Source organism: Protopterus annectens, chromosome 8.part0 (assembly GCF_019279795.1).
Source record: "Protopterus annectens isolate FY-2018-M chromosome 8.part0, PAN1.0, whole genome shotgun sequence".
Taxonomy (NCBI): Eukaryota; Metazoa; Chordata; order Ceratodontiformes; family Protopteridae; genus Protopterus; species Protopterus annectens.
In genome coordinates, this window is record NC_056741.1 from 102,499,762 (window position 1) to 102,512,574 (window position 12,813).

The 12,813-nt window shown below is 41.3% G+C and overlaps 1 protein-coding gene across 1 annotated transcript in view; it reads right to left on the bottom strand.

The window, feature by feature from the left end:
* The window catches only part of LOC122808149, a 773,706-nt gene that overhangs the window by 81,557 nt on the left and 679,336 nt on the right, over positions 1 to 12,813 (bottom strand). The window lies entirely within an intron of this gene.

Here is a 12,813-nt window from a genome sequence, read left to right on the forward strand (position 1 = left end):
AGTATTCCACAACAACAAATATGCTTAAAACAGTTCCTTTCTTAGAATGAAAGACATGACACCATGTAGTTAGAAATTTCTTTCAAGATTGTCTCTGTCATTTTTTTTTCTGTATAAGATTAGATAATATATTCGGCCAGATTCAAGAACATCTAATTTTCTAATTTTTGCACTGCTGTTGTGCACACTATACCACTCTGTTTTGTATTCATTAAACAGCTCTATACTTTGTGTAGAGCCGCCAAACAAAGCTAACCAGCACAGTATACTATGAAAGCATAATCATCTGAATTACATACTAATGATCCAATCCAATATGGCGGTGCCATTTATGAAGCTATAAAATTACCATGCTGAAATGGTATAGCCCTTTGCTATGAACACCAAAACCTATTGGAATACAGCACCATCACGCTTAGCAAAAAAAAAAAGCAGTGTTATGGCTGATGCTGCTTTCTTGCATGTGTATATGCAAGAGATCCAAATCTATGTTGCTGTTGATAGGCCTAATCCAAGGAGAAGAAGGGTGTTCATTCCCCATGTAACATATCACGGACTGCAAGATGTTGAAATGATAGAGCAATACAGGGTTGATAGAGAAACAGTGCAGGAACTATGCAACCTCTGCCATCCCCACCTCAGACTCTGGTGAAATCTATGAGAACCTATACCAGTGGAAACTAAGGTATGTGCAGCATTAGGAATATTAGCTATCAACCCTTGAAAACCCTTGAAATCAGCTCTGCATATTGTTTATACTGTATTTGTGTTGCTTCTAAACTGTTTGCACTTTAAAAGTTAGTTTTTGTTTAATTTAACTGTTAGGCTAACACACTCAAGTGCGCTAGCCGTTTTAAAGCATTTACTGTTTGTTACTGTATCTTTTTCTTCTGTCTCTGAAAAAAAGAAAAAAATATATCCTTGTTTTCCCACCTTACTGAACTAGAATAGTCCAGTCTTCAGATTTTGCTGATCTCTGGGCTTTGTCATAGTTCCTGTGCTATCCATATCCTTATTTGGATAAGAGGAAGCTTCTTTGTTCACCAGTGGGAGTGGGGAGCACTGAGCAACCTATTTGTCCCTAGAGGAGTGGTTCCAGCCCAGCAACTTGTAGTTTATTGGCCATTTTGGGTCAATTCCTAGCTCTTTTCAACCCCCTGCTATAAAGCCTGCTTTAGCGCGCTTTTGCGCGAATTAGCTCAAAGTTGCTCATAGAGCAGCATCGGGCAGCGCCGGTTAATCAAGTTTAAAGTATTTCTGGCTCCGCAAAGTCTGCTCTTCAATTTTTCCCTTAGAAATGCTCTACTTGCAATCTAAACAGTCTATTCTCTATCTGAAAAGCCCAGCACTTGCTCCTAAAGCATTTTTATACGGGTAAAGCACTCTTAAACAAAAAGAAAGTACTTCATTCATCTAAATTCCCTTGAGTACCCATTTCCCTATAGGTCCTTTCTGACTCTGTTACACAGCAATCCTTTACACTATTCTAGCATGTCAAAGGGTCAGTTGCTGGCGTCCTCTCCTGTTCAGCTGGTGAATCTGGGAATCTTGAGGCAATGTTACAATTGCCTCATGTACACAGACAACCCTCTCCTCCTCCCAACAAATACAAATATATGTGAGAGATGCAACTATATAGCCAAACTGGAGGCTGAGCTCTCTCAACTCAGTACTGGCAAAACCAGTCAGGAGGAGAAGGTAACCACGCACACCACAAACCCAGTCTCACATAGACCTATCACAACTGCAAACCAAACACATAAACACACAAAAACATACTCGGAGGCTCTGATTAAAAATCTACCAAAACAACAGAGGCCTCCAAAGCAGACACCCAAGCAACCACTACCTCAAGACATACCACATGCAATACATAGTTCACAAAGTCAGTGTGCTAAACAGTCACAGCCCTTAAGGCCAAACAACATGCAAGATACACTTGTAATAGGCGACTCCATAGTCAGACACACTGACGTCCCGCTAACCAGACTACACAAGGAAAAGGTTACAGTAAGCTGCCTGTCGGGCGCTAGAATCCGCCACATAACACAAGCACTCAGGTCACTCCAAAGCAAGTACAAATACGACTCAGTCATTGTCCATGCTGGTGTGAATGACCTGAGACGTACCTCCCTGGACTACATGAAAAGAGACATAGAGGAGCTCTCTGCTTATGTAGCCCAGGCCGGTATGACCCTGACCCTGAGCAGCATCTTACACTCACCAAGAATGATGCCACAGTACAAAGACAAGATGATCAGCTTTAACAATTGGCTTAATTACTGGTGTCATTCTAAGGGGATCCAGTGTCTGTCTGCTTGGGATGACATGCTTGACAAGCCACACTGCTTCGCAAGAGATGGCTTGCACCTGTCACCCCTGGGCTTCCGGATATTGGCCAAGGCTCTTGCCACCCCCATAGTGCCTTTTTTAGGCAAGGCTCAAAAGACAAACCCACCTCCCTAGAAAACACAAGTGAAAAAAAACTAAGGGTAATGCTGCTCAATGCCAGAAGTCTAAACCTCAAGATGCATGCTCTAGAAGCCCTCCTCAGTATGGAGAACATCGATGTCTGTGCAGTGACTGAAACCTGGTTCAAGGCTTCTGAGAGCACCCCAGCACTACCAGGCTTTACCTCATATCATGCTTTCCGGCCCCAAAACTTGGACCGAACCACAAAAGGAGGGGCAGTATCCATATTCATCAAAGATACCCACACCTCCAGGTTAGTGGCAACGCACGAAGCATCGGAGACCATCCAGGTGCAACTAACCATAGGCAAAACTGCTCTACAGGTTGTAGCATGCTACAGACCACCCTCTCAAACTCAGGAACCCCACTCAGCCTTCCTGAAGACACTGGAGTATGAATGTCTCACCAAATACCATCATATTGGGAGACTTCAACTACCCAAACATAGACTGGGAACATTACTCAAGCCCCAACACCCTAGCCCAAAGGTTCCTAGAATTCATAAACTCAAATGCGATGGAACAACTAGTCACCACTCCCACAAGAGGAGATAATATACTAGACCTGATCATCACAAACATGGGGACAAAATGCTCCACACCGGAAGTATACCCCTCATTGGTGAGATCAGACCATAAATTAATCTCACTGGAAATCCACATCCCGCCCCCACCCCCTGCACAAAAGACCACAGTGAAGAACTTCTCAAAAGCTGACTTCACATTTCTTAAGACTGAAGTGGTATCCTTCAAGGCCCCTGGGCCAGTGGAAACCACAACCCACACCACTGAATCCTTTATAAATGCCTTCTACGGGCACCTTCAAGAATGCATGGATCATGCAATCCCTAATAAAACCAAGACCAATTCCCCAAAGGCAGGTGGCCTGTCTGGTGGACCCCAGCCATTAACAAACTTTACAACAAGAGGAGGAAGCTACTTCATGACAGAGCAAAATCCCTAAAGGAAGGCATCTCTGATCAGTACTAGCAAAAACTACGATCACTCATAAAATCATCCAAGGCCAACTTTGAGAGAAAAATCGCAAAAAGGCACAAAAGACAATCACAAGGCCTTCTTTAGCTATGTTAGAAACCTGGGTGGAAACTCCCAGATATGCTCAGAGTTAGTCCAAAATGACACAAAATACACTGAACCCACAGACATTGCCAACATTCTGGCAGACAGGTTCAGTGCAAATTTCTCCGCCCCCTCCCCCCCCAAAGGAGAAATATCTATCCCAGCAGAGTGTAGCCTCCCTAACATCTCAGATGCCCAGGTGAGAGCCACCCTCTCCAAAGCTAAAAACACAGCATCAATGGGACCGGACGGCATCCCGGGCTGCGTGCTACATGAACTCCAAGAGGAACTAAATCCGCACATAAGGCTGCTGTTTAATCTTAGCCTTACTACAGGATACGTACCCAAAGAGTGGCGAACAGCAACAGTGGTCCCACTCCACAAAGACGGTGCTTCTACGGACCCTGGAAATTACCGCCCCATAAGCTTGACGAGCCTGGTCTGCAAAGCTATGGAAAGGATCATTATGGAACACATAAACAAAGACATTGGGGACCTACAGACATTGGATCATACCCAATTTGGCTTTGTCAAGGGCAGATCCTGCCCTTTGAACTTGGTCGACTTTTTTGAAACAGTCACTAAGGCCATTGTTGAGGGTAAGGCAGTTCACAGAGCCTACCTTGACCTTGCAAAAGCCTTCGACACAATACCCCACTCGAGCATCATAGACAAACTCACCAACTTAAATGTAAACCCATATGTCACAAGATGGGTTGCAAACTGGCTCAAGGACAGAACCCACAAGGTCAGAACTGCTGGAGCTATGTCAGACTCTAAGCCAGTCACAAGTGGTGTCCCACAGGGCTCAGTCCTGGGACCCCTCTTATTCGGCATTTATTTTTCCGAGGTGCAAGCAAACATAAGAGGATTATGGCTGACAAAGTTCACAGATGACTGCAAATTGGGCGCCATAATTGATACTCCAGTGGGCACAAGCATCCTTCAGAGAGGCCTCATAGAAATGGATAATTGGTGCCAGAGCCATGGCCTTAAACTGAATGCCAAAAAATGTATAGTCATACCCTTTGGGAAAAACAAGGTACCCACAAATTACCACATAGGTGGTAATCCATTAAGTACGAAAGAGGTAATCAGGGACCTAGGGATCCAAGTTGACAGTAACCTCTCATTTGACACTCACATTGCCAAGGTGGTTAGGAAGAACTTTTATATTGCCCACCTTATCATGAAGGGATTCACATCCAGATCAAGAGAGGTCATTGTGCCCCTGTACTCTTCTCTTATCAGGCCCATGATTGAGTACAATGCCCCATTTGGGATGTATCTTACCCGACACCTGCAGCAGTTGGAAAGACCCCAAAAGTTCCTCACCAAGAGGATAAAGGGTCTGAAACATATGCCATATGCTGCCCGGCTGAAGAAACTCCAGCTCTATTCAGTCGCATACCGCCTACTCAGAGGTGATCTATGCCTGACGTACAAGGCTATGTTCAATCCGGAATTAATGGACATGCTCCACCTCAGAAAATTCAAATCCATCAGAGCCACGAGAGCAAGAGATTTGAACCTGAACACAGAAATAAATAGGACATGCTGGAGGGACAGATTCATAACCCAAAGGCTCCCTACACTCTGGAACAAAATCCCAGTCCACGTTAGGCAGAGCCCCTCACTAGCTCTCTTCAAGAGAAATCTTGACGAGTGGATGGGAGATCGTAGGTTTACCCCGGGGGTCATCTCTGTGTCACTACTAGACAGAGGCACAGTAAACTAAACCCTAAATGGGCGTAGTATTCTCATCCCAAGGGGTGGCGAAAGCCACACACACTCTGGCTAGGCTTATAAATGTCCTAGGGCAGATAGCCTAGTACGAACTTATGAACATATGAATATATTCCAGAGACCTTCAGGTGATATACTAGGTGTGTCACAGGCCTCAGCCTCCAGAGTATTTCATCAATGTCTTAATGTTATGCTAGAACATGCAAGGGAGGACATACATTTTCCATGTACACCAGTGGAGAGAGCAATAACAATGCAGAAATGTTATGCTGTGGCACACTCTCCTGAAGTTTTGGGGGTCATAGACAGCACTCACATAGAAATAAAAGCACCACCTGGTGATAAAGTAAGTACATACATCAACAGGAAGGGGGACCACTCAATCAACTGCCAGGTTGTCTGTAATCAAATTCCAAGGTTTGCTAGTGAGTACCAAATAAGAGCCCAAGTCTGAAATAAAACTGAAGAAGTTTAATACCACAAATCAAACAGAAAAAAACGAAAAACACGTATTGAAAACACCAAGGCACATTAATGCTATCAAATGGGAGATTGCAGATATACCCCAGGGATTACCTCAGTGTCACTGCTCAACAGACAGCAGGTATAATAAAAATATAGTTCCCCCCATACTAAAGGTAAAAAACAAAACTAACTATGGGGCTTTAAATGCCCTGCCTCGGGATAGAGTACCTAGTATGAACCTATGAACCTATGAACCTAAATAATACGTTTTCGTACACCTTCATCAGATGCAAATACCCCATAATGGTCAGACTAAATGCTTATATGTGTGGCTGTTAAGACATAAACCAATCATTACTTAAAACCATTGACCAATCAAATTCATTATTTGAAGAAAACTCATTAAAATTCTTTATATATCAAGGTAAAAAATACTTAAAAAATACTTGAATAAAAATTATTTGATTTACATTTAATTTACATACACTGTGTACTATCTCATAACAAAACATTAAGAATAATAAATAATAAATATATAAGCATGTAAAAAGATGTAAAAAGATATTTAAAATAATGAATGAATAAATACTGTTGACTGTTGGGTCCATAAGCACATAAAAAAGTGTAAGACTAGCATCTAGTGGTTTTATAAAAAATTACAATTTAGCAGCTCTTAACTTAAGAACTGGAAGAATAGAGAGCATTTCATTCAGACCAGGACTTCTTGTAGCTTCTAAAATAATCTGCCAATATAACTCACGATATTCCAATTTGGCTTCCCACATGCCCCCTCTAATCTCTTTGGGCACAACCTCCAATACAAAAAATGTAAAAGATGCCTGTTCACATACTACCTTGTGACGGAATAAAGCATTATTCATATTTTCTTTCCGAATTTCATAAAGGTGTTCATAAATTCTCAGTTTTAATTTTCTTTCTGTCTTCCCCACATAAAATGAGTTGCAACACTGACAGGTAGCCAAATAAGTCACACCACATGTATTGCAATTGGAAAAACAGGTGCTCATAATTTTCCTATTCCTAATTTGTATTTCTATAAAAGATTCATTGTATATATGCGAACACTGGGAACAAGTCCCACATTTGAAGGTTCCCATTTTTCCTTATCTACCTTGTTGGTTCAGGCCACCCTCAAACTCAAATAGGTTCTAAATGTTTCTGTCCTTTCTGTATGTGAATTTTAAAGGCTGTTGGAATAAAATATCCAGGTCCAAAAATTCTTTGAATCTATCCCATTCCTTGTTAATAACCCATTTAATGACCCCAGAATCCCCCAGTAAAATCCATAATATAAGCTTCGTTCCAATTCATAAAACTTGTAATGTTGCAGTGAGTGTCTAAAACTATAAACTGATCTTTTTCCATCATAAATTAAACTTTCAGGGTAACCCCTTTCCTTGAACATATCACATACAAAACCACATTCTGTTATAAAGTCTTTGTCCTGGGAAGTCATCCGACTAATCCTTACCAACTGTCCTTTTAACAGGTTCTTCTTTTGAAAAAACAGATGACCACTTGTAAAATGAAGGTAGGAATTGGAGAAGGTGCTTTTCCTGTGTACTTTGAAGGAAAATTGATTATTCTCCTTATAAAGGGAAATGTCAAAATATATTAATTCCTGACTATTAAAATTGTAAGTAAAATCCAAAAAATTGGTGGTGCCTTTTAAATAGGACAAAAATTAAAAAAATCTGTCCCTGCTGTCTGTCCAAAATATGCAAATATCATTCAAAAAACGTTTATATAAGGACCAGCAGCTGGCAAATTCACTATTAAGTACAAATTTGGTCTCCCACCAAGCCAGAATAATGTTTACATATGTTGGTGCACATATTGCCCCCATTGCAACCCCTTGTTTTTATTGGAAAATTTCACCTTCATAATACATAAAATTATTTTCGAATATAACTTCCATTAATAATAAACAATTAGTGAAATCACAATAATTAAAATTACCATTTCCCTCATACATTCCTTGAGCCACTGTAGACCTGTGTCATGTGGAATAGAACCAAAAAGTTCCACTAGGTCTAAAGTTACAAAAAGGATTTCCAGTTGATAAAGGTCAGGTTTTACCTGTCTGAGTAAATCCCAAGAATCTTTTAAAACTGCTGGACCTCTTGTAGATAGATCCTTCAACTTGACATCTACAAACTTGGTTAGAGGGGCAGTGATAGAGCCTTCTGAGGATACAATTAATCGAAGGGTGGATCCAAAGGGTCCTTGTGAACCTTTGGAATGCCAAATACTGATAGCACCCTAGGATTCTTGTTGGTCAAAAAATTGTATGTATCAAAATTAATAGATCCTTCTAATAACAAATTATCAAGTATGACATTAATTTTGGAATTGGCTATATTTATTTCATTGATGGAGGACCTGGAATATTTGCTGTTGTCATTCAACAATTCTTTCATTTTGGATTCATAAATAATACAATCCATTAAAACTGTACCATTATGGGGTATTTGCATCTGATGAAGGTGTACAAAAATGTACTATTATTTGATAGCGTTAATGCGCCTTGGTGTTTTCAATATGTGTTTTTCGTTTTTTTCTGTTTGATTTGTGGTATTAAACTTCTTCAGTTTTATTTCGGACTCGGGCCCTTATTTGGTACTCACTAGCGAACCTTGGATTTTGGTTTTAGTTTTTTGCACGTTCTCTTCCATCTCATTTTTTGGTGTATAGTTTGTCTGTAATGCCAGTGGGATCATCCTGATTGTGCAGGCAACTCAGACAGTTATCATGACCAACACGTTTGACACACTTTACATCTTTACATAAGGTTTGGTAGGAATGATGCTCCACACGGCCATCTACTGGGTGATTCAGGTTATGCAGTGCAACTTTGGCTTATGACACCTGTCAGACGTGCACACACACATAGGCTCATAGGTTCATATGAGGTTACTATGCTAGTGGCTCTAAAGACTTTACAAGCCTAGCTATATTAATCCCAAGTATCCCCATTTGTACTTTTTGGGTAGTTTGCAGAAAAATTTATGAACAGAGTGAGTCTATGATCAACACTGGCTACCCATGTCCATGAGGGACACGGGTGCCACCCCAGGGGCAAATCTGTGGTGGATGCATTTGAATGGGTAAAGAGAGGACCTCTATTTTACATGAATAGGAAGTCTGTTCCAGAGAAGTGATCCCATACACCCACAGAAGAAGGATACGATGATGCCCATACTTAAATTAGAAACATTACAGAGCATGTATTTGGCATGCTGAAGTCATTGTTCAGCTGTCTAGACACAACAGAAGGTGCCCAGGCACCTGCACAGAAATTCTCACAGTCTGAGCCATATTGTGCAATAACATCTTGGGGAAACAGCTGCAACAGGGACAGCAAAGGCCAGGACCACACATACCTGGTCTACAGACAGGGTCAGCAGCAATAGCACACACAAATAAGGACAGAGAGGGAGAATCTCCAGCTGAAAATGGTGCTAGCAGACATTGGTGTGCATATTATGCCCTGGCCCTGGTTAAGAGGGAAAGAATAGCACACACTCACCACTTAAGATCCAAAGGGTAATGCACACACTCACTATTTAAGGGAAAGATAGCACACACATCACCATCAAATTAATTCACACAACAACCTGAGCACATACAAATATTAAAAGTGAAGACATTTGGTGTACACAAACTGTACTTAACCATGTAAGGTCTGTGCACAGATAGCATCCAAAACAGACAACCCCAAAGCACATGACTCATAACTGCAGTCATTTCAAGGTAAGTGTTGTACAAACAAATGTGTAAAATGATATAGTACCTGCATATTTCCAGTCTTAAATGCACTTAGTCAGAACCTGTGTGAGGTGTCTTGCCTTATAGCAATTATATCTGCAATATACAGGTATGCATTATACACGATCTCTGGCATCAAGCTGGTCACTTACCACTGTACACAAAACAGTCAATAGGACACTAATATCAACAGTTTCATGAAAAGGTAAGTAGGAATTCAACATCACTGGTTGAAATACAACACTAAACTTAAAAAAGAAAACTCCTGAAATGAGTATTTACAGAAACATCCACAATCCTGTTATGTACTAAATATGCATATAATCAACATACAAAGACTCTCTTAGCTAGCCACTCTGTGCATTAGACATATATGCAAATCTAAGTCAAACCCAAATGAGCAAAGGGCATGGCACAGTCATTATCATTTGCAAAGGATTTAGGCAGTCGGCCAAGGCTGACACCAAAGTAATGAGTGCATGTGTTCAAAGGATCATAGGATCATAGAAGTTACTAGACTAATGGCCCTAGGGCCCTTACAAGCCTAGCCAAGTTCTTACTCTTATTTCACAATCAGCACGTATTGCCCCTGTCCAAGAGGGACACAGGTGGAACCCCTGGGGTGAATTTACGGTCACCCATCTGATCGTCCAGACTGCATTTGAAGAGGGCCAATGAGGTGCTCTGTTTGACATGAAGTGGAAGTCTGTTCCAAAGGTGTGGTAACCTCTGGGAGACAAATATGTCCCTCCATCAGGTTTTATTAATATCACATACCAGGTTAAGGTCTTTAGAGCAAGTAACTCGTGTACCATTTTACTTTCAGATATGAAGCATTTCCAATAACACAGGGTCAAAGATTGCCTTATATGCAAGGCAGACATCACCTCTGAGTAGTCTGTATTAAACATGATAAAGTGAGAGTGATTTCAAACGATCCCCATAGGGCAGATGGTGAAGACCTTGAATTTTCTTTGTCAGGAACCTTTGTGGTTTCTCCAATTGCTGTAGGTGCTTAGAAAGGTACATACCAAAAGAGGAGTTGCACTCAATTATTGGCCTGATGAGGAAAGAGTACAGGGAGGTAATAACTTATTTTCTGGAATTAATGCCCTTACTTATTAGGTTAGCAATATCAAGTGGTAAGGTTGCTGTCAATCTGTGCACCCAGGCCTCTCACTACTCAGTGCGTACTAGGGTGCTGCTATTGATGTAGCAGTTAGCAGGGACATTGCTTTTACCAAAAGGAATAATAATACACTTTTTGCATTGAGTTAAAGGCAATGACTTTGGCACCAATTGTTTGTTTGTGTAAGACCCTCTTGTAGGAAGGTGACACCATTTGCAGATTCTATGACTGCTCCCAGTTTGCAGTCATCAACAAACTTTGTGAGACACAGACCTTTAGTTTTTGCTTGCACTTCGGAGAAATAGATTCCAAACAGTAGAGGTCCCAGGACTAATCCCTGTGGAACACCACTAGTTACATGTCTGCTATTGGAGGTGGATTCCCCTATTTTGACTATATGAATTCTGTCAGTGAGCCAGTTAGCAACCCATCTAATGATATAAGGGCTGATGCCTAGTTGGGTAAGTTTGTCAATGATACTTGAGTGGGGGATAGTGTCAAATGCCTTGGCTAAGTCCAAGTAGGCTGTATGCACAAATTTCTCCTAGTCCAGGGCTTTGGTGACTGTCTCGAAGAAGTCCACCAGGTTTAACTGGCATGATCTCCCTTTGACAAATCCAAGCTGAGTAGGTTCAAGTATTTGAAGATTACCTATATCTTTGTTGATAAGGTCAATGATGATTCGTTCCATGGCCTTGCAGAAAAGGCTAGTCAGGCTAATAGGTCTATAGTTCAAAGGGTCAGTGGAAGCACCATTTTTGTACAAGGGAATAATGGTGGCTGTTTTCCATTCAGCTGGTATGAAGCTGGTGCTTAGACTATGAATGAAAAGAGTACCCAATGGTATTAAAGAGTACCCAATGGTATTAAAGAGTACCCAATGGTATTAAAGAGTGCCCAATGGTATTAAAGAGTACCCAATGGTATTAAAGAGTACCCAGTGGTATTAAAGAGTACCCAATGGTATTAAAGAGTACCCAGTGGTATTAAAGAGTACCCAATGGTATTGCTAATTCATGTTGGAGCCCATGTACGACACAGCCTGGAATGTTATCAGATCCCATAGATGCTGTGTTTTTGGCCTTAGAGAGGGCATTTACTACCTGCTCTTTAGAGATACAAGGTAGGGTGCAGGTGGAAGGGATGTCAAGGGGTTAATGTGGCAGGAACAGGGGAGTGAAGTTTTCAAAAAACCTGTCAGCCAAGAGGTTAGCTATGTCCATAGGCTCAGTATATGTGGTATCATAAACTATCAGTTCTACGCAAGTCTGGACCTTTCCTTTGAAGTTAAGGATGTAACTATAGAATGCCTCGTGGTTGTCCTTTGTTGAGGAAGCTAGTTTGGACTCATAGTTTGCTTTGGAGGACTTCACAAGAAGTCTTATTTGCTTGTTTAAGCTGAGGAGGTATTGTTTCCAGTTTAGGAGGGCTCATTCCCTCTTACTCTGAGACATTAATTTCTTCCTTTTATTGTAAAGCCTGTTAATGGCAGTTGTCCACCAGGCAAGTTTGCTCTCCCTTGAGGAGCTAGTTTTGGTTCTATCAGGTACGGCTGAGTCAATGCAGCCATACATGTGTTTGTATAAAGCTTTGGTGTAGAGCTCGGCATAGTTGCCAGTTCCATCTGAGGAAGGAGGTGTAGTGAAGCTATTTATAAAGGTTATAATCTGCTTTGGAGAAATTTTTTAGTTTAGTTGCTGCTGGGGTGGGATTAAGTGTGATAATTACTTTGAATGAGACAGATTTGTGGTCAGAGCTCACCAGGGAGGACCTCACAGTGCAGGTGCTACAGTGGTCCCCCATATTGGCGAGCACCAGATCCAGGATTTTGGCACCCCTTCTGGGGGTGTCAACCAGCTGGTCCAGGGCACTGGAATTAACAAAGTTAAGGAACCTTTAGGCAAATGAGTTTGAGCACAAATAATTTACCCAGTCAATGGATGGATAGTTAACGTCACCCAAAACCATAGTGTTTGGATGTATCTTGACAGACTCAAATAGATCCAAATAGGCAGAGTGGGTGTCCCAATTCATGGAGGGGGTGTTGAGTAAGAAACACAGAACAGTCAGTAAAGTAGGAACTATCTCAGGGCCACTAACAGGCAATATATCCCAATCAACAATAAGGTTTGT